Source organism: Podarcis gaigeae (genome assembly GCF_964106915.1).
Source record: "Podarcis gaigeae genome assembly, chromosome: 9".
Classification (NCBI taxonomy): Eukaryota; Metazoa; Chordata; class Lepidosauria; order Squamata; family Lacertidae; genus Podarcis; species Podarcis gaigeae.
The window spans coordinates 44,111,940-44,133,006 of NC_139685.1; the positions used below are offsets into that span (position 1 = coordinate 44,111,940).

Below are 21,067 nucleotides of genomic sequence, written 5' to 3' on the forward strand. Positions count from 1 at the left end.
GTTGATTTTCTATGGATTTTATAGATTTTAGTCCCTTTTGACATTGACAATTGGGAATAAATGGATATATTGTAGCGAAGAAGGTGAAGAAGACATGAATGAAGCAAAAAAAAAATAATTGAAACATCTTTTGTCAAGGGAGAAAACTTTGGAGAAACTGGAGGGCATGAAGGAGACCTGAAATAATATTCCAATTCAGAAGCCGCACTTTACCTGCCCAGGAACCATGCATTCAGAGGATCTCTTCAAAGTGTGCTCTCAACATTGCCTTAGCTTTTATGGTATAGTCCTGAAAACCCCAGTTCAAAAGCTCTGTCTATTCCACATGTCAGAGGTTAGTCTTGCTTTGGGGAGTGATGGCTTTGTTCTCTTTCAAAGGTTAGATGAGGTGCAATCCAGCACCCATGCAAGTGCTCAGCCTGCTAAGAGGGACTGAGGACAAGGGAACAGAAACTGATGAATATGAAGACAGTTTGAAGATGATCTGTGTCAGTTTCACCTCAGCAGCATTGCTCTGAAGTCTCATTCATGGCGATGCTCTTTTGTACTGTACTTGACACTAGTCAGGTTTCTGCTCTCTTCATGAATCTTCTCTTTGCATGAGAACATAAGCTCTCATGAAATGCTCTCATAAGTAGAAAAGCTTCCTTGAGGTGTGATGCCTGGATCCTGAGTTTGATGCATTATAAGCTGATGCCTTGAAAACTAAAACCCTTAAACACATGCTCTCTGCATATGAATCCCCACCCAGGAACTGACTAATGTTTCCAGCTTTTTGTGGTTTTTGTAGGAGATGTTGCCCGATTGGAACTTCCAAAAGTGATAATTTCCAGCAACGTATGGCAAATGCATTCCCCCACCCTTGGCATTCTGTGTTACTTAAGGATTGGTTCACAGAACCTCCATGCAATGTGCCCTGACTGTCTCTACAGGTACATTCCCGTAACACACTGTCACATGCTGTAAACTGTTCCCCCCCCACACACAAATGGAAAGGTAAAGCTTTGAAGCAAGTATCCCCTTGATTATGGCATCTCAAAAATGCTTCAGCAAGTGGGAGAATTGCAACTAAGAAAGCCATTGCAGAATCCTGTTTTATACATTGTGTTTCTCTGTGCAAAGTTGTCACTAAGGACCATTGGAGCACATTTTGTAAAGGCTGTAAAGCTTATTCCATGGGTAGGCAAACTAAGGCCCAGGGGGCCAGATCCGGACCAATCGCCTTCTAAATCCGGCCCACAGATGGTCCGGGAATCAGCATGTTTTTACATGAGTAGAATGTGTGCTTTTATTTAAAATGCATCTCTGGGTTATTTGTGGGGCACAGGAATTCCTTCATTCCTCCCCCCCAAAAAATATAGTCCGGCCCCCTACAAGGTCTGAGGGACAGTGGACTGGCCACCTGCTGAAAAAGTTTGCTGACCTTTGGGTTTCTGGGTCTTTGGACCATAATAAAGAATGTGTATTCCATAGAATAAGCAACAGTATCTTATTTCTAAAGGTCCAATAAGTCAGTTTTTACACAAAAGAATAAATGGACCCGAATCTGACATAAGAAATGGCAACATTCAGAAACCAATTTGACAATTTTTCTATCCCCCCAAAACATTCTATTGTTGATCTGAAAGTTGTCATTCAGCCACACAGGAATTTAAGATGGTATCTCCAGTGGGAAACTGCTTAATTAGAACTTATGGGAAAATTTGATTCTTGCTGTTTAAGGTTGAATTGAAAATAATTTTTTCATATTTCAAGGATACATTAATTAGCACAACAGAACAATTCCAGCTTTGCTATCAGATTGTATTTTATGAATTCTCCCTCATTTTTTCTCTGTACCCAAACAGGTTGTTTAGATCTGATTTTTCTGTGTGTGCATTTGCTAAATTAGCTTCCACAAATTATCCATGAGTATTTGTTACTATTCCACTGCTTGCCACACCAGAGGACAGAACTTGATGGAATGTATCTGAGTTGTGGTGTGTGTGGGGGCTTTTTTGGGGTTTTTTTTTTTTTGGCCCTCCCCTCAATCACTCCATCATCCATTAACTTTTTTGTTTTGCCCTGAGTATGTGTCTATGCATTTTTGAACCTGCACATACATGCCTTTAAATTTTTTTCAAGGACATGCAAAAGGATTATCATTACCAGCCTTACAAGCCAGTTATCATGATTTACAACAGGCAAAATGGAGACTTGTGTACTTTGGGAAATGCCAATACCCATTTCCATCTATTTTTAAATTGTTTTTCATAACTGAGGTCTTACATGAGAATTCAAGAGTGATAAAAAGATATTGCACAAGATCAACATATGCAATGTGATTAGTCTCCCAGGTAACCCCCCCCCCCCCACATTTACTGTGTGGAGATATTGCGAACATGCAACTTCTAAACTGGGTGTGCTTTTGGTATGTGACAATGAATGGAAATAGGTATGTTTCATTTGGCATTGGAAACAGGGCAGCTATGTTGGGCTTGAGTGATGGGCAAATGGAAGTGTGGTTGTGTGGCAATGGAGGCCACCCACCAAAATCTCTCTCACTCATGACAAACCAAATGCACACACACAAATGTGCTAGTGACCTTCCACATCAGAAGTGAATGGAGATGCATAATGAATTATTTTTCCCTTTTGGAAATCCAGATTAAATGTTTAAGTATGGACTGGTGTTTTGATGATGACAGTATTGTCTGGACCCTGTAGAAGGTTTGCACATATGAGTGGCACCGATTCCACAATAAACTTCTCTCTGGAAGCACCTTTCATCTCTCTGTGTGTATCTATCAATGCCAACTGACTATAACGCTTCATGTCAATTTAGGGAAACAAATCCAGCTGCCTGGGAGAAAAGTGATGGGAGAGAATAAAGGCAAGTTAAGTGGCTGCCCCTAAATATTTGTTTATCATGAGTTGTTTCAACTCCCTAGCAAAGCTCTCAATGCAGCTAATACAATGAGTCAAAAACTAATTCACCCAATAAAGCCCTTTTAAGTAGCACAACAAGGAAAAGGAGCATTAAAAAAAAAAAAAAGCCATAGTCCAGAGGGAGGGAAACAAAAATGTTTGAAAGCTTGCTGAAACAGAAATAAAGAGGAAGGTAAACAAAACTCAAAGGACAAGAAGCCTAACATCCTGGACACTGTAACAAAGGATCTTTTCTTCTTCTGCATTGTTGTTATTATTATACAAACTCAAACCAAGACAAAATAAAATCTCAGCAGCAAAAGAAGCCAGCTGCCCCCCATACCCTGCAAATTAACACCAGTATTTCCCAGCTGCATTGTTCCCAACTTCTCACACTTTAGACAGTGACAGGACACACAAAGGGGGACCTCCTGCTGAACTCCATGGATTGGGTTGTTTGCGAGGAGAGATGGTGCACCCATAAGGTATCCTGGTTCTAAGCCTGGTTCATAAACCTATTAAAGGCACTTTGAATTGTGCCCTGAAACAGACCGACAGCTATTGGAGAAGAATCTGCTGCACCCCAAACAGCTGGATTTTGCATGAGTTGGAATATTCCACATAACCTCTTCTCATAGAGAACATTGGGGTGCAATCCTCACTTTCTACATGATGGGGCAGATCGTGGTCTAAGGGCTATGCCACCATCTTGGACAATGCCACCATCAGCATCTGAGCAATAGCAGCAAGTTCAGAGACTTGTTGATATTGGACACCCCTCTTAGAGTATGTCAAAAGCTCAGCTATATATTGTATGACATGAACACTTGATTGACTGCAAAGATACCCTTTCCAAAGAAGCCTATCTTCCTTTACTAATGAATAGATTACGGCTCCCCCTCTCCACCCTTTTACTGACCCTTCTTCTGAAGCTTTAGAACAACTTGTCATATAGACATTTACCAGGTGAAGCTTTTCTTAGCACAGAGATTGATAACTGAGATAAGCTAAATTTCTCAGGCTATTGTTGAAGGCAGGAGAGCAGGACTGAACCTAACAATTCTGCAGTCATAAACCTATTAAAGGCACAAGGCTTCTGTCCATTAAAAAAGCTTACTAAATTGGAGCTGGCCATTAAGGGCCCAACAGTCCCTATTGTTTTACAAAATGCAGCTGCAGAGATGCAAAACATAAGCCAAAGATCAGCACACAATTTTCTTTTAGCACTTTCCTCTCATCTTGTTTGTCTGCTAAAAATGGCCATGTGTCTTCTGAGATGAATTTGCTGTCATGTTTTGGACCACACACTTAAATGAAGCAAATGGCAGGCCAAAATTAAGTACTCTCACCACTATGCTACCCTTCTATGCCAACATCCCTTGGCAGTACGAGGGGTAGTGCATATGTACCACCTTTGAGATACCACCAGGGGGAGACAGAGAATCATTTGGACCTCCCATATTTTCCTGTTCTGCTCTCTACCCATTAACGTCACATGCCAATATTCTCCACTCAAGCGCTCAACACACACTTTACTAACAGAAGGAATGAGAGTGGGTTCAATGACTGATATGGGAACAGCTGCAGCATTGCTGAAAATGTAGCATTTCTGTAGGTGTGGACTTGTTCAGGCCCTTGAACTTCCTGAAGACTGAGAGCTCCTCCAGGCTACCTGTTCACTTTCGCAAAGTTTACCCAGTGGTTCGATTGTGTCTGATCCATATTGAGCATTCATTTTGATTTGTTTACTGGGCAGTAATATGACGTTGAACATTCATTTTGCATGCACTCTGATTTGCTTGTGGGTATTTATACTCCCTGTTAGTCATTAATTCACCCAACGTTTTTCAATGTTTTCCCTGCAAAATATAGACAGTCTGGAAGCACTCCTAGTCAGGCATCACCCCATATGCAATTACACAAGAGGAGAGCTTGGGGGTGCACTCCTTGGCCCCACTTGTGGCATCACTGTCACCACTCCCACAGGTCCCCATGTGTTGGTGGCTGTAGAAGGCAGCATGCCTCTGAATGTCATTTGTTGCACTGAGGTCCTGATTTCAAGCTTCTCACAGACATCTGGTTGGTCACCATGAGAACAGCTGGACGAGATGGGCCACTGGTCTCATCTATCAGGGCAAATCTTGCCTTCTTGCGAACTTCTGCCAAGGAGAGCTTGCTTGACATGTGCAGGATTACAATATGATTTAAAACACTGGAAGATCAGCCTACAAAATCCTGCAGGAGCCTACATGGGTGGAACAAGATCCTGCTGCAGAGGTAAATCCTCCAACATGGATGGGGGGGGGGGCACAACAGCCAAGATGGGGAGGATGGTGGACCCCTGCTCTCTCCCCTCATGTGATGTTAACAGTGTGTAGGGAAATACTTGGAAGACATCTTGGGAGATCTGATATAAGAGTAGACTGTAAGCATAATGGAAAAATAAAATGCGTGTTTGCAATTTACTCAACCCTTTGAAAATTATGGGGTTTTCTAACAATCTTTTATCTCATTCAGATGAGACCAGTGAGTAAAGTTGCCAATATTTTCTCTGGCAGGCATCTTCAAACATGGCTATGTGCCAGATAATTGTCAAAAACCTTGGCAGCTCATTTATTATTCTTTTCAAACGTGCTGCCAGCCTACTTCCTGAGATAGGACGCTAGTTGAGAGGGGAGGAGGGAAAACCACCTGAAAACGCAGCCTTTTGAGTTCTCAGTAGAGGGCACTCTCTCTTTCTCACCCTCTGGTTCTCCAGGGAGCTCACAGCAAGAAGCGAGCGCCCCCTAGACTCCGGGAGGCGCACGGCAAGTCACAGCTGCTTGCTGCCCGCCTCTCGCCCGGGTCACCTCTGAGCTCAGCGTTGCGGTGCCAGAGAGCGCGAGAGGGAAAGCAGCGGAGCATCGCGCGCCGGGCTCGCGTCTCTTGCGGCGCGTGCGCCCTTGGGCACAGGCCGTCGCTCCTGGGGTTGGCCTCCTGCAGAGCTCGGGAGCCTCCGTCGAGCTGCGGTGACATTGGAGGAAGGAGGCAAAAAAAGAGGAGGCGGAGACTCGGCTGGCGGGAGGCGGCGCTACCGAGGGGAAGGAACGCGCGCGCCTCGCTTTGCGCCTCTGGCTTGTGCGAGCAGCTGCAGCGAAGCAGCCCCCTCGACTCGGCGCGGAGGCTCTGAGGCGCGCTGGCGGTGGCCGCCCGGCTGGCTGGCTGGCAGGAGAGCGCGGAAGCCCGCTGAGTCTCGCCCCCGCTGCTTTCCCTTGCAGCTCCTCTCTCCCGCTTGGCCAGGGCTTGGCGAGGAGCTGCGGACTATAAATAGCAGAGGCTACGGAGTCCTTGCGTGCCACAGACTGGAGACGGACGCAGGCGGGCAGGCGGGCGAGCGGCGCCTTCGCGGGGAGGCAGCGCAGGTAAAAACAAACTCAGACCTGTGCCTCTCTTTCGCCGGGGCGGTTTCCTGAGAGAGAGAGAGAGAGAGGGCGCCTTGGGCAAGCGCGGGTGGGCGACTGCTGCGGCCGCCGCCGCCGACGGAGGGCTAGTCTGAGGCGAAAGTCGCCTCTGTTTTCCCACCCCGCTTCTCGAGCCCCTTTCAAGTTTCTTCCTGTTGCAGTTTCGCCGGGAGGCGGGCGGGAAACACAAGTCCGAAGAGGCGGGCGCTGCAGGCAGGGAAGGTACGGGGGCAGGTGCGAGACCCCGAAGCAGGCGAGCGAGGGCGAATGGAGCAGGTGTCGAGAGTCGCGGGGCTGGCAGTGGCTCCGTTGCCTGGCGCGCGCGAGGAGGCGAGAGGCGCTCCGGGGCTGCTGCTGCTGCGACTGGGACCCTCGAGACGGGCTTTGCCTTACCTGCCCTTTCCGCGAGAACCGTGTTTGGAGTTGTTTTCTCCTCCTCTGCGAGGCGGGAGAACTATTTTTAAAAAGGCAGTGATGGGGGTGGTGGTTGGGGGCGCAAAGAGAGACCCTTCTCGCCCTCCTGGTCTTTCTGCTGCGTGCATTTTTCTCTCCCTTATTGAGGAGAGAGATGTCTGTCGCTGGGTACCAAGCGAGGCGTCTGCCCGGAAAGATGAGGCGGGATTGCAGTGAATGAGGGTTGCAGGCAGGCAGGCAGGCAGACTGGCTGGCTGCTGCTGTTGCTGCTGCTGCGATAAAGACCCTGTTAGTTTAAAGGAAGGCAGAGGATGATCGCCGTTTTGGTTGTCGCCTTGCCATCAAGAACGCAGGATCTTCCTTCCTGGCGGCGGCGGCGGCTGATGCATTGGAAACGTGGCATTCCGGGTGGTTACTTTGGGCACCGAAGAGAGAAAGAGCTCGCTCTCAAAGGAAGTGCGGATGCTACCATGAACACACACACACTGTGTTAAGGAGATTTAAAAGAACTTCTCAGCATTAGGAGAAGTGGGCGTTAGGAGGAACACCGAGCTCGTTGCGGTTTCTGCTGGGGAATCTCTCTTAGTTGCGAGGAGGTTCCGAAAACCGTGGTACAGAGTTTTTGCTGGCCCACACTTATCGGAAATCTGGAGCAAATTTAAGTAAGGGGGAGGGGGAAGAGCGTGGCTTTCTAGAACAAATATTGGTCAGAAAAGTTAGAGGAGGCACTTCGTGTGTGTGTGTGTGTGGAGAGAGAGAGGGGGGGGGGCTCGTCTTTTTTTATTTAATTAGGCTCAAGTGAAAGTGCGTTCATCAGACTCCTTAAAATGCAAATGAAGCTCAGATGTATTGGCTAGAGTATACTCTAAATATTAGAGAATTTTGAGGGTTGGTTTTTTTGTTTTTTGAGGAAAGCTATTAAGTGCAGTGCCATCTGGCACATCCCTCTGTATTCTTCTCTCTTTGGAAAGCGTTCACACTTGTTAATGATACAGCTAAATATGTACACTGAGGTTTAATTGAACCTAGATTGCTTCATGGGGTGTTGAATTTTGCACTGGTTAATGGACTTGGTGTTCATTGTATTAAATACGATGATTTTGTTCTGAAAGTTCTTGTGCTGAAATATTGACTTAATAGCCTGCAGTGTTTTTGTGGTTGTATATATTCTTCTCCTCTGAGCTAAAAGGCTGTCTCCTTTGGAGAGGTGGTGGGAGATACCCAACCATACTGGCTCAGCTGTTCTACAATCTAGATGATAATCACCTGGAGGTAACAGAGACTCTTTTTTTAAAAACGGCACCAATTGTTAGTGGGCTTTAATTTTCAGGAAAACACACACACAAACACACGGCTCTGTTAAATATTAAGGCAGTACCTATGTTTGATCAGCAACACTGCATTGGCTTCCTTTTTTTTACTTAGGATGTTATATAACTGGTTTCTTATATATATTCATTTGTCAACATGGAATGGCCCAAATTAGTACAACTAGATGCATACAAAAATGTGCAGGATTGGAGCCAATGTCATATTGCATTGAATTCAAGGGGGGATTACTCACAGTGCATCAAATTAAGCATGCATGGAAGTCTTTATAGGATTTGGGGGCTTTAAATTATTGATGTGCTTCTTGGTTTGCTTCTGGAATCTAAGGAAGCACATGTGATTTATGCATAGGACTCCTGCTCCATGGTTAGTCATTATCTGGATGCAAGAATTCCACTTGTGCAGTACCCCTGTGGTTAGATGTTGCAATGCCTAAGAGAAAAGAAAGCAAGGTTTCTTAGTTCGGGCCATATGGTTTGGGTAGATATACATATTGACAAAATTTTGCTCTTTAGCACACTTCCACTACTGCAGCATAAACTGGAAGCAGGCAACTTGGTAGGTGCAGAGGTTCACAGTAGTAATGATGATGTACACGTATTTAAAATGTGGATCCTTTCAAAACGTTACTTAAATTTTATTTTTAAAAAAGCGGTGTTACACTTGCTAGGGTGTTACACTTGAAGAAGGATATAGATGAATCAGAATGGATTGAAATGGGCAGTAAAGATGGCCAATGATATGGAAAGCAAACCCTGCAATGAGTACTGAGGGAGGTCATGATACAGCGGAGGGCTTAGGCTATGTGCACATTAGCAGCTTAAAATGCAACGATGCCATTTCTCCCACTGCGTTTCAAGTTTCATTTGCATGTTGCTGTACACACCAGAGAGGTGGCAGGGATGACTTCACCTGATGCACATTACCTGTCTAGTTACAGATAGGTAGCCGTGTTGGTCTGCCATAGTCAAAACAAAACAAAATTCCTTCCAGTAGCACCTTAAAGACCAACTAAGTCAGTTCTTGGTATGAGCTTTCGTGTGCATGCACACTTCTTCAGATCTGAAGAAGTGTGCATGCACACGAAAGCTCATACCAAGAACTGACTTAGTTGGTCTTTAAGGTGCTACTGGAAGGAATTTTTTTTTGTATTACCTGTCTAGTTACCCTGCTCCTGCAGCCTCCTATTAATGAGGCTCTCATCTGCTGGTGTGCAATGGCTGTCTCAAATGTGCACACCTCGGCTTGACTGCGAAGTGAACGTGGCTTACATTTTCCAAATCTGATGGAAGTTGGTTCAAAGGGGGGGGGGAGCACCAAGCAACAGTATTCCTCAGGAAACTGCAGGGGAGACGGGAGTTGTGGCTAACGTGAGCAATGGGAGTGCTTTGGAATAAATGGCAATGTGTACACTGCCAAAGGTTGGTTTTCTGATGTCCCAAAGGGCAGGACTACATCACATGGGCTTAAGTTAGAGGAGGGAGATTTCGGCTGAACTTTAGGAGAAGTTTCTTGAGGGTAAGAGCAGTATGGCAATGGAACCACTTCATTTTCATTGTAAGTCACTTTGAGTTCCCTTGAGCAAGAAAATGCCACCACCCGATTTAATAATAACAATCACTTATCTAGAGGTGTGTTGGACTCTCCTCTGCTGGAGGTCTACCAGTAGAGTCAGGGCACCTGTCTGTTGCAGATTATGTAGTTCTCGATTTCCTATATTGAGCAGGGTTTGTGTGTACCCGAAGCTCCACTTCAATTTTATGATTGTGAAGTTTTTCACTGATTTTACTTCAGTGTAATTTGTGTTCTGCAACTATTGATATTAAGAGGTGTGTTTAAACTTTCATTATTATTGTTGTTTTTAAAAAGCACCTGCCTTTCTCCATTTGAGACTACATCCAGGGGTGGCCCCAAATGTAGCAAACTTTTCATGCAGAATATCATTCTAAATAATCACCTTGGTCTTTTTTTCTTGAGAAAAGGATGTTGCATTTAAATGAAAGTGGAAACATACAGTTCTATACAGTTATTGGCTGCACTGAAGGAACTGAGCATTGTGAGACAATGGACTGAAGATATTTCTACTTGGGGTAATAAAGGATTCTGAACGCCCTGGAAGTCAGTCGTTTTGGCTCTCGAATGGAATTGATTGTTCTGTTTTGCGAACATTCTTTTGGTACCAAAATGTCTGATGGGGCTTCTGATTGGCTGCAGGAACTTCCTGCAGCCAATCAGAAGCTGCGATTTGGTTTTCAAATGTTTTGGAAGTCTTCTAGAATGGATTCGGGATTCCATTTGACTTCCAAGGTATAACTGTACAGCTTAATGCAGGCATAGGCAAACTTGGTCCTCCAGATGTTTTGGGACTACAACTCCCATCACCCCTGACCACTGGTCCTGTTAGCTAGGGATGGTGGGAGTTGTAGTCCCAAAACATCTGGAGGACTGAGTTTGCCTATACCTGGCTTAACTCCTAGCAAGTGTGCTGAGGTTACAACCTCAACCTTTCACATGCTACTTATACCATGTGTGCAGATGTTATTACTTAAAGATATAAAGCAATTTTATCTGTCCCCTTAGCCATTTATCATACAAACATGTTTATGCTGTGTTTGTGAAAAAATGTCAGAGTTCAATGGATTGTGGAATGCCATGTTCATGATATTTTTTTCTAGGGTGACATTTCCTTGGATTGTTAAGAGCTTATTAAATTATCCTTTTGCCATAAAGCAAGAGAAAGGGTGCTTTGGGGCTTAATTTAAATTGGGGCACCACCCTGGGTTTTGTTTGTGGCCCCACAGCTTTGTCCTGCAGTGTGTGAAGTGAGGGTTTCTCCCTTTATCCCCAGGCTGATTTTTTCTCTGATTTCAATTGTGATTAGCATTAAAAGCTCCAAAGATCTGGACAAACCAAATTTACATGCAGAGCCTCTTTTCCTCCAGTGAAGCAAACATAACATGCAGATAATTCTGTGTTTTGCTTAAGTGGAATTTTCTTTAAATATAAAACTTCTATTATATTAGTGCTGTAAATATTCAGATACTCCAGCTTTTTGTCATATTCAGAAATGCATATAGTCAGTTTAACCTGTCTCATGTTGGCTTTTGCTCCACAAACCCAGAAAATTGGAAGCTTAGGCTAATGTCATAACAGATGTGCCTTGTGATCAACAAATTTTGTTTGATTACAACTTGGCCTCCATGCACCTGCACTTTCCCCCTGTCTTTCAGGTTCAAATCCAGGTGGGGAAGGCAGAGTGCTTGGGACCAGCAAAATATGCCCTCTTGTCCTAGTTCTGCATTGCCTTAGGAAGCACTTGACCCTTGCTCCATTTCTACAAGGATCCTCCTGTGAGTTTTCCCATGCCTATTTGTTGCTTACATCAGTAGCTGCCAGGATGTGTTAAAGTCTGGAAGATGGGGGGTATCTCTGTTGCATTGGGGGCAAGACTGGTACTGTGGACAGTGACTTGGGATGTGATGCATGTAGCTCTGTTTCCTACCAGCATTGCAATTGGTGATTGTACCCAGTGCTATTTTTCTAGAAAATGAGGTGCCAGAACTCACCATGAACACCTCCCTTATTCTCTTGGAATGGCAATGACAACCAACTGAGAGGTACCAGAACTGAGTTCCGAATGAAAAAAAGCCCTAGTTCTACCAGTAGTGAAAAATTTCAAAGCTAGTTTTGAAAGTAACTCACTTCTTTCTTGGTTTTTTTTTTTTTTTAAGTCTTCAATCAAAGGTGTATCTTGGCAGCGTGGAGGTGATGAACGTACTGACTTTAAATAGGAATAGGCTGCCTAATTATTTATATTTCAGTGCATTTGTAGGCCAGTGCCTCTTCCCCTGTAAAAAAAAAAAAAGACTCTCTCAGGAATTCACATAGAATATCAAATTAAAGAAAAAAATTAGCTCAAAAATCTTAGCCCATAACCTATGCACAGTTTCTGTTGCAAAGCGGTCTTGGGAGGGTGAAATTTAAAGCAAAGAAGCACTTTCCACATCACTTCATTTCATCTGTGACACCAGACCACTTAGCCCATTTTACCCTCAGAAAGCATTTCAAATTCAAAAGCAACCCTAGATGCTTTGTAACGTGCCTACTGGTGGAAATCTCACCGTGAGAATGAATCCTGTTTTCCTATTTATTGAACATAGCTGTTTTCATTCCAGGGGTTTGGGTTTGCTAATTATTATTCCCCATGCCTTCAGTTCCCTGGCCAACAAACAGATAGTTTGAGTCAGGGTGTCACATACAGTTTCCAAACAATGTACAATTTTTGGTTTTGGCGAGTTTCTAGAACGGAATGGTAAAGTTGAAGGGGTGATGTAGTAGTTAGAATGTTGGACCAGGACCTGAAAGATTCCTAAGCCAGGGTCAGGAGTTCTCTGATGGTGTTTCCTGCTTGGCAGGGGGTTGGACTTGATGGCCCTTGTGGTCTCTTCCAACTCTATGATTCTATGTTACTTTGGGCCAGTCATAGATCCTCAGCCTAACTTATCTCACAGGATTCTTTTGTAATCTATACATTTCCTGAGCAAGGGTGCATAATAATGGGTTGCTATAGCAATTAACACATTGTTGTTTTGCAATGATATAAATTTATGGTGATGTAAGTTACATGTGCTTTGAGACCTAGCATTATATTTGCATATATACAGGGTGTGTATGTGAAGTGAGAAACTAAAGTTAATTGATTTCTCTTGGCATTTGCCAGAACACCAAGTGAAGGTGCTTCCACAATGGACATTTTCTTTTGAAACGCCATCATTTGCTTATGTAGGTATTATGGAAAATCCAGATGTTGTTTCTGCCAGGCAGCCTCAGCAGCTGCTCCTGCCTCTTCTTCCTCCATCCTTCCCTCCCTCCCTCCTTCTGCCCCCCCCCCAGTTATTTAATTAACAAATTTATGCACAACTTAATCAACAAAAACCACCAAATGAGGTACATAAAACAATGTAAAATATTTTTAAAAAATACATATAAAATCAAACATTTAAAAACAACTAGAAATCACAAGCATATTTGTTAAAATTACCCATATGGATAGGCTTAACTAAAACTTTTTAGCAGATGCCAAAAATAATACAGTGGCATTGCAACTTGCACGTGTTCTACATTTGCAATTGCAACATTATGTGGGTGGGTGGGGGAATGAATAAATGGAGAGCAGGGAAAGACCACTGTTCCCTGCTCTCCATTCATTTCCCCATGAGTCATGTACCCAGTGGGTTTTCCTTGCTTACTGGCCTCTGTAACCTTCCCAGAGCCCAATAAGAAGCCCTCTGCCTCCTTGGGGGGATGGTGGTTCTGGAGGTTCCTGACTTTGCATGATTTTGCCTTTGTGCATGGACCCTTGGAACCGAACCCTTGCATAAGTGGTGGGCGAGCTATACAGAGAAGGTGCTTGCCTAAAATTAATGGGCTAGTAGGTGTTGCTGGCCACATGACCCTGAAGCTGTACGCCGGCTCCTTCAGCCAATAAAGCAAGATGAGCGCCGCAACCCCAGAGTTGATCACAACTGGACCTAATGGTCAAGGATCCTTTACCTTTAGGTGTTGCTACACTGAAGGATCAGTTCCTTGTGAGTGTGGAGCAAACGCATGTAGCACTTATAAAAGTGTCAGTTCTGTAGATGGAAGCAGTAGAGTGGGCTTTATCATCTAATAGTAACACCTTGAATTGGGCCGAGTAACAAGCTGGCAACCAGTGCAGGGATGTAGCATATCAACAGAAATTCACTCCGGTCCACTACTGAGCTACAGCAATTTCCAATTTCCAGATGAAGCTGAAGGGAAGCTACCTCATATAGAGTATAGTGCAGTAATCCAATCTTGAAGTTACCTGTGCCTAGACCACTGAAGTCAAGCTATTGCACAACACATCACCAGCTACACATATATGATTTGATTGGATGTGCCACAACTGCAGAGTCAAGATCAGAATGTGCAGCCGGTTGGTCACAATGGGCCCTCAAAGGCTTTGGTCTTCCTCTACAATATATGTCAGCAACCTCCAGACTATTTGAAAGAGCTCAGCTGCCTGGCCACTAGAGGAGGCAATACAGACTCTGAATTGTGTCCTCTTCACAATCCATATTACCAGAATGTAGACACGGTTGTGTGCACTAACCAATGTCCAGTCGCTTTTCCATTATGCATGGTAATGAAATCAGTATCTCTTTTGCAAAAGAGAACCCATGTGATGTTCAGTGCCACTGTATTCTTTGACTGACACAGTGGTAGGAGTAATCCCGGCAAAGAAAGTGCTTTATATTTGCATTTATTGCAATGCAATTTTTTTTTTTCCTTTTTAATTCAGAGGCTTCTGTTTCAGATTCTGGGATCTGTTTTCTCTTTGAAGAGGCAAAGTGCTAATGAGAGCATTTTGTTATATTCCTTGATTGCAGCCTCTAAGCAGGTGATTCTAAGTATATTTTTTGTAGCAAAGAAACTGGTGTTCAGTGGCTCAAGTGAACATCAATTGTCCAGATGGCAGTCTCACCCAACTTCTCACATGAGTTTTTTTCCTTGCCCCCAAGAGAAAGAGAAAGAAACTGTTTCAAATGTGCAACCTCTACACCACCGATGCTTTTCTTGCAGATTCTCTTACAGTATAGGTGGCAAGTCTTTTGGGGGCACTCAGGTTCAGCCAGCTATGAAGATGCTATAGAGGGAAGGAGGTGAAGGAGGGATTAAAGGGAGAAATGGATTTGACCCCTTGAATTGCTCATGTGCTCTACTTCAGTTTGGCTTGCCACTCAATCTAGTTTTCTGAAACCTGTCACAGACACTTGGGAAGAAAATGTCATGAAATGCAGTGTAGTGGCTAAAACACAGAGCTGTAAACTGTGAAGCGACAGATTCAAACTATTTTCCTGCCACGGTTGGGGAAAAAACACACCTGACGGGTTAACCTAGTAAAAATCTTCTAGTGAAATGCCAAGACTGGTAAGAAAAACATTCTCTGTGACCACCTAGTGGATCCAGAATTCCCTTTTCAAGTAACAGTGCAGGACATACTTGTTTAGACAGGCTTCCAGCCGTTTGGTGTTCTATGTTTGTGCTTCCAGGGATTAAAAAATAATAATTATTAGGTTTATTTAGTTATTTTAAATTACTTGCTTATTTTGCACCTTAATTTTTTTTTGCATAATCCTTTGAACCATAAGGAATGAGTAGAAACCCAAATACTGTACATAACTTAATAAAATTACAACTTAATAAAATTACAACAAACCAACAGTTCTCCATTTTGCTTCTTAATACTTTTGAGTAATACTTATTAATACTTTGGGCAATATCCGGTGTCAGTCATTCACTGCAGATTCACTGAAATGGTATTCAAAAGTATTAAGAAACAAGACAAATACATCCTGTAAAAATAATAATAATATTTGTTTTGTCTTGCAAGAACAACTTCAGGAAAGATGCTGTGCTGTGTTTAAAGAAAAGAAATATGGGATGTGGCCTTTAGGTATTCTGGGGCTTCAGTAAGTGCCCAGAGTATTAGTTAATGCTGTAGTATTAGTAATACCATCTTAGTTAAGAGTGAAATCGTGTAGGGGTCTTGTAAAATCTCTCCCTGCCTTCTGAAAGTTGTGTTGATCTCCTGCTGCTCCCTTTAATTTGATATAACAGGATACTAAGGTTGCAAGAAAGACTGCTTAAAACCAGACAACAGAGTTTCACATGAAAACAATTTACAAACTATGTATCTGATGTTGTGTTAGATGCAATCTGTCAATAGATACTTTAAAGAAAGAAAGCATGTTGTATAGAGCGAGCTTCATACTTGCTGGACTGCATATATCATGGGCATTTTAGCAGAGGTGGACTTTGGAAATCCTTCATAAGATTTGGCACCCTGTATGAGGCCAAAAGTGGGCATTCCCAAATTTCAATTATGAATCTACTCACTTATGAATCTACTCAATTTTGCATGCCCCCAGCTAGTTGCCTTGTGCAGGAAACACCCAAACCAGCCTAAATTCGGTGCTGATTTTAGTAACCAGCAATTTCCTTTATGAATATTTAGTCTGAATGAAATAAAAAATGGATTATGACTTCATATTATTTATTTAAAATATTTCGTAATGTGATAAGAGTTTTATATGACATCAGTAAATATAACAATCAATAAAATTGCCTAAATAATTTTCCCTTAAGAAATTCCCATTATCCAATTTGCATCGCCTCACAATTAATATTGCATTATCTTGCATTTAATTCATTGTTCTCTCCAAGTTGTAGCAGAAAGAATAGTTGAAACCAAGTGTCAACTTCTCTGTTACGTACGGTATGTTATAAGGTGGATTGGTATTTTTTTTGGCAAAGCTTGTAATAAAACTGTGCAGCAGATGGCAGTGTGCAATGCCGAGAACCTTATGTAACTGCAAATATACAAAGGTTTCAAGCAGGGCAAGCAAACTTTTGAAAACAAAAACGCTGGTGCAGTCTGTTTGTTTTTTCCAAAGGCTCAGGTATGCCTGAAGGCCCTACAATGTAGGGTGTGTATGTCAGTTTGGTAGTAAATCCACTGATAACCTATAGGCTAATATCGAAAGATTTCTTGGTGTAAATGAGAGCCGTGATCACAACGAACAGTTTGTGCAATGGCACTGCTTAAGGCATTTTATTTTGCATGCATTGATTGCAGAGATAGAACGTGGAAACAGGTGGGAGCCAGAGGAAGGGGAGGAAGCGACCTTCGTGGTGCAGGATCTCACAATATTTTGGTGCAGTTCAATAATGATTATAATGGACAGTTTTGTGATGGCTGCTCCACAGGATTGACTGGGGCACTGCTTCTCCAGCTGCCTCAGCTTGCCCTCTCATGGCTCCTGCATGTCTTCTTTCTTCCAACCAGGTGGCACTTCTTCTGCCAGGTTTTGTACAACTCAGAAAGGGATGAGAACAAAACTGAAATTGGTTATCTCTGCCTGTCACTGGCTCTGGTACCACCTATTGTTGGGCTCCCTGACTTCTGCTCCACCAATCCCCAAACGGGAAGGGAGAAAAAGAGTAAAGGAGGGCAGCTTCTTCCTACTTTCATTTCTCTTTCCTTGCTTTTGTTTGCTACGTTTTTCACTGGGTGTAGAATGGGTTCAGTTTGGGAGACTGAGGCAAACACAGTGCCATGCCCTAGACAGAGTTTGGCAGTTGCAGACCCAGAAAATGAATCTCCTGCCCAGAACATCAGGCTTGGTGACATGACTAATGAGTCGCCTAACGGATATTCTTTTGCGCAAAATTGTTGCCGCAATGGCTCATGCATTTAATTTTCCTAAATTAACAAACACTACTATTTTTTTAAAAATTAAGGTGACTTTTATCTTGGTGATCTTTCATTAAATATCTAGCAATGCAATCATGCCTGTGATGTCTCAAAATCTGAAAACTGAGTATTTAGTTTTTCAGGCATTTTTTTTTTGGGGGGGGGACCTATGCCCAGCAACTTTAAAATGAATTTTAGAAGCCACAGTGTTTTATTAGTGATGAAAAATATGGTGCCCTTTTGTTGCTAGTGAATGTAATAATGTTAAAAAATGGGGGTCACCTTGGAAGATTAGATAGCTTTTGCTAAGGTTGATGTAGTTGATGCCACAATAAAGCTAACAAGCCAAAAGGTTTGCCAAACATGTGAAACATCGTATTTAATAATGCAACTAGTTCTGTAGTTGTGATCCTTGGCAGTCTGGTAGTGTTGGATCCTAAGATTCCCTGTAAATGAACACTCTGGTCCCGATTCATAGGTGTGGTGTTGGTTTTTAAGAAAAAATGAACTTCCTCAAAGGAAAAATCTCACATTTTTAATTTCTGCAAGCACAAATGGAAGCAGTTATGTCTTTCAATTTGCAATTATTAAAACAAATGTGTTTTTGTATTTACAAAAAAAATTCACATTGCATTAGGAAGCTACAGTAATTCATTATAAATGTTTAATTCAGCATTGGTTCAACTTGCTTAACAGCTCACTAATGAGGTGTCATGAAGCTACTCATGAATATTTATTAAGGTTTATAGAAACAAAAGAACAGATTATTGTACTGTTTTGAAAAGGAAAAAAAAATACGCTTGCTCATTTTTAAATATGATGAAATTACCTTCAACATAATCAATTTTGGCACATTATGTTAGAGTGACATACTTGGGCATCTTGCCTGAAGCCATGTTCTGGTTTCTCTCTCTCTACTGTCTTATTCAGTTAATCAGAACAACATTCTGCAGGTAAAAATAAAATGGAATTTCACTTTAAGTTTACTGTAGTGTAACTCAGTAATATGAAGAGCGTTGTTCGACTGTACGTTTTGAAACACAAGTATTCAAGTGGCTTTATGTTGAGACTAAGGTTTGTACTAGAATTTCTAGGGTTTCATAAATTTTAGGATTCTTTCTGTAATTTTAAGTAATGTGTGTATCTCAGTTGTGGCTCAAAGTCAGCTTGAAGTATTTCTAAAATATTCAAGCAATAATGCTAAAACAAATTTCCTTCTGTTGTTGAAAAAAGTTTCGGGACTGTCCATGGACGTGGTCTGCAGTTGTTCAGTAAAAGCCAGCATTTTGTATTATCTTTTATTTTTTAAAGGCAATATGTTATTGATATGAATGATTTTGCTGTGCTAAATATTTCAATTGGTCATCTGCTGGGCTTTAGTACTGTTGCAAGACAGACTATAGCAGGTTTCTCAGCAGCAACATTTGCTTCTTCCTCTACATAATGTAGCAGCCCTTTCCTTTGCTTCAGCAGCTGAAGAGCAATTTCTGTTCTTTCTTTCCATAACTTCTGAGTAACCAGGAGGGCAGGTAACCCCTTTCTCTTTTTAATGCAATGAGTACTGTAAGCAGCTGGCTGGTTCGGTCAGTCATTTGCCGAGGCCACCTTTTTGTCTGCTTCTTCAATTTCTTGGGAGGCCTAGGCTTAAAGTCACCTTTTTCATTTTTATCACGAGGGAATCTTCTTTCAGAAGAGGAGGAGCTGCACTGCGACTGTTAATCGTGACTAGAGACACTTTCATACACTTTTAAACTGTGTAGAGCTTAGATGGGCTTCTCCTATTTAGCTGGTGGTCTGCTGCAAGTGTGCATTTTTGTATGACATCCTCTGCTTATTCAGGCAGGGTTTCCCCTCCCCCCAAATATTCGTCTTGAAGTTCTCTCCAGCTGCATAACTTATTTCATAACTTATGACCAAAGAAGCAAACTTGAATACATTTGCACTCATAAAACTATAAATAGGGCTTCTTCTTTCATGCAGGTCCTGCTTTTCAACCTTCACAATAGTCTTTAAAATGTCTATGTATTGAAAATGCATTATTCAGGAGGACAGTTTTCTTTTATTATTAGTTTTTCTAACAGGTTTCCCCCCCCCCCCAAGGGAAGGTTTGGATCAAACAACTTTCAATATAATGCAATCTTGGCATTTACATTCCATATTGATTTGCATCTCTTTGTTTCAGAATTCACTGGCTAAAAGAGGTGGGTATGTATGGACCCCTCCCAGTCATTGTCCACTCCATATCTAATATAGTTTATAAATTCCATTTTTAAGAAGAGATGATAAATGTACACAGTGCATTGGGGACTTATGAAAGTATTATACATCACAATGCATCCCCCCCCGAAAGTTCATAACATTTTTAAGTTGCATGTAGCTTAATACCCACTTAGGGCATGTCGTTTAGAATATATGCTCCTACCCATTTGCCTTCTCAGTTGCTTACTAATATAGAAGTTCATATTGCCATAGAAGCCCTAGGCAGGCATTCACCCATCATGTGATTCCAGTCACCTGAGGGGAGAGAACAGGGTCATTCTCCCTTTTCCATTCCCCTCTGTCATGTCTCCATTGCCGTACCCCACAGATTTCCACAGGGTAAAGATGTGAAGGGGTGTGCATGTATGCTTGACACATGCAGGGTGAATGAAGTGCAGAACCCTGCAAGATCATGCTTCCAAATAATGATAAGGTTAAATATAAATTTATATTAACTGCCTTTCTAAAAGAGCCCCCAAAGCAATATACAACACCCATGAAAATGGATCAGATTACTAAAACAAAGCTCCACTCCACACCCTTCAGATTGTGAGAGGATGAATGTTGAGCATTCACATAGGACTATCACTTGCTCATCATTCTACCTCCAGAGTTCTGATTTGTGCTTGCCACTCTGGTCCTGTATTTCAGGGCAGGAGGAGCGAGTTAATATAATGGTTAAAAACCATTGAGAGAGACTAATGGAACTTAGAAATTCTAAATTGTGCAGTAGAGAGGCTTGCTGAAATTCAGTCCTCTCCTCTGGATGAGAATAAACAGCATGAAACACAATCAAGCCTAGTAATCACACTGATTTTTGCAAGCACTTGTAAAAACTATATTATAAAGAATTTGAGTGACATCTTTCTTTACATGGCACTTGAGAAATGGCAACAGAACCCTACTGTCAAGTCAATGAATATTTTGATGACTACTGCTATGTACTAGCATTATAAAATCCATGATACTCCACAACAGGATACTATGAACTCCTGTATACAGCTGATGCAACTTCTGTTTCCTGCCAATTGTGGAATATGTGACCCAATAATGTCCCCCCAACTTTGTGTTCTCTGGCTATTTAGGACTACAACTCCCATCATCCCAGACCACTAGCTGTGCTGGCAGGGGCTGATGGGAGCTGGAGTCTAAAACATCTGAAGGCCTTGATTTTAGAGAACAGATACTTTTGGTAGCGGATCTCAAATGGTGAGAGGGAGTAGGTGAAAATTAAGATTAAATGCAATTAACCATTGTGTCTAAGACTGGTGGCAGGTTGATTTGGTTCTGCTTAGTAAATTTATTTTATTTCATAAAATTTATATACCGCTTGACTGATTTTTAAAAATTTATTTTTAACCCTCAAAGTTGTAAGAAAGCTTTTATATGAATTAGGCTTACCCTTGCCCCTTCAGTAGTACCTGTCTGCTACAAGTGT

The 21,067-nt window shown here is 42.3% G+C and overlaps 1 protein-coding gene across 8 annotated transcripts in view; it reads left to right on the forward strand.

Annotated features, from left to right (window-relative positions):
• Positions 1–5,709: 5,709 nt before the first annotated feature.
• The window catches only part of INPP4B (inositol polyphosphate-4-phosphatase type II B), a gene marked incomplete at its 5' end in the record, with an annotated part of 263,874 nt that continues 248,516 nt past the window's right edge, over positions 5,710–21,067 (forward strand). For 4 of the 8 annotated variants that reach the window (XM_083755437.1, XM_083755435.1, XM_083755438.1 and 1 more), the window contains one exon: positions 5,763–6,308. Of the gene's footprint in view, positions 6,309–7,237; positions 7,424–21,067 lie in introns of those variants that run through there. The other 4 variants (XM_083755443.1, XM_083755441.1, XM_083755432.1 and 1 more) reach the window with 3 other exon arrangements.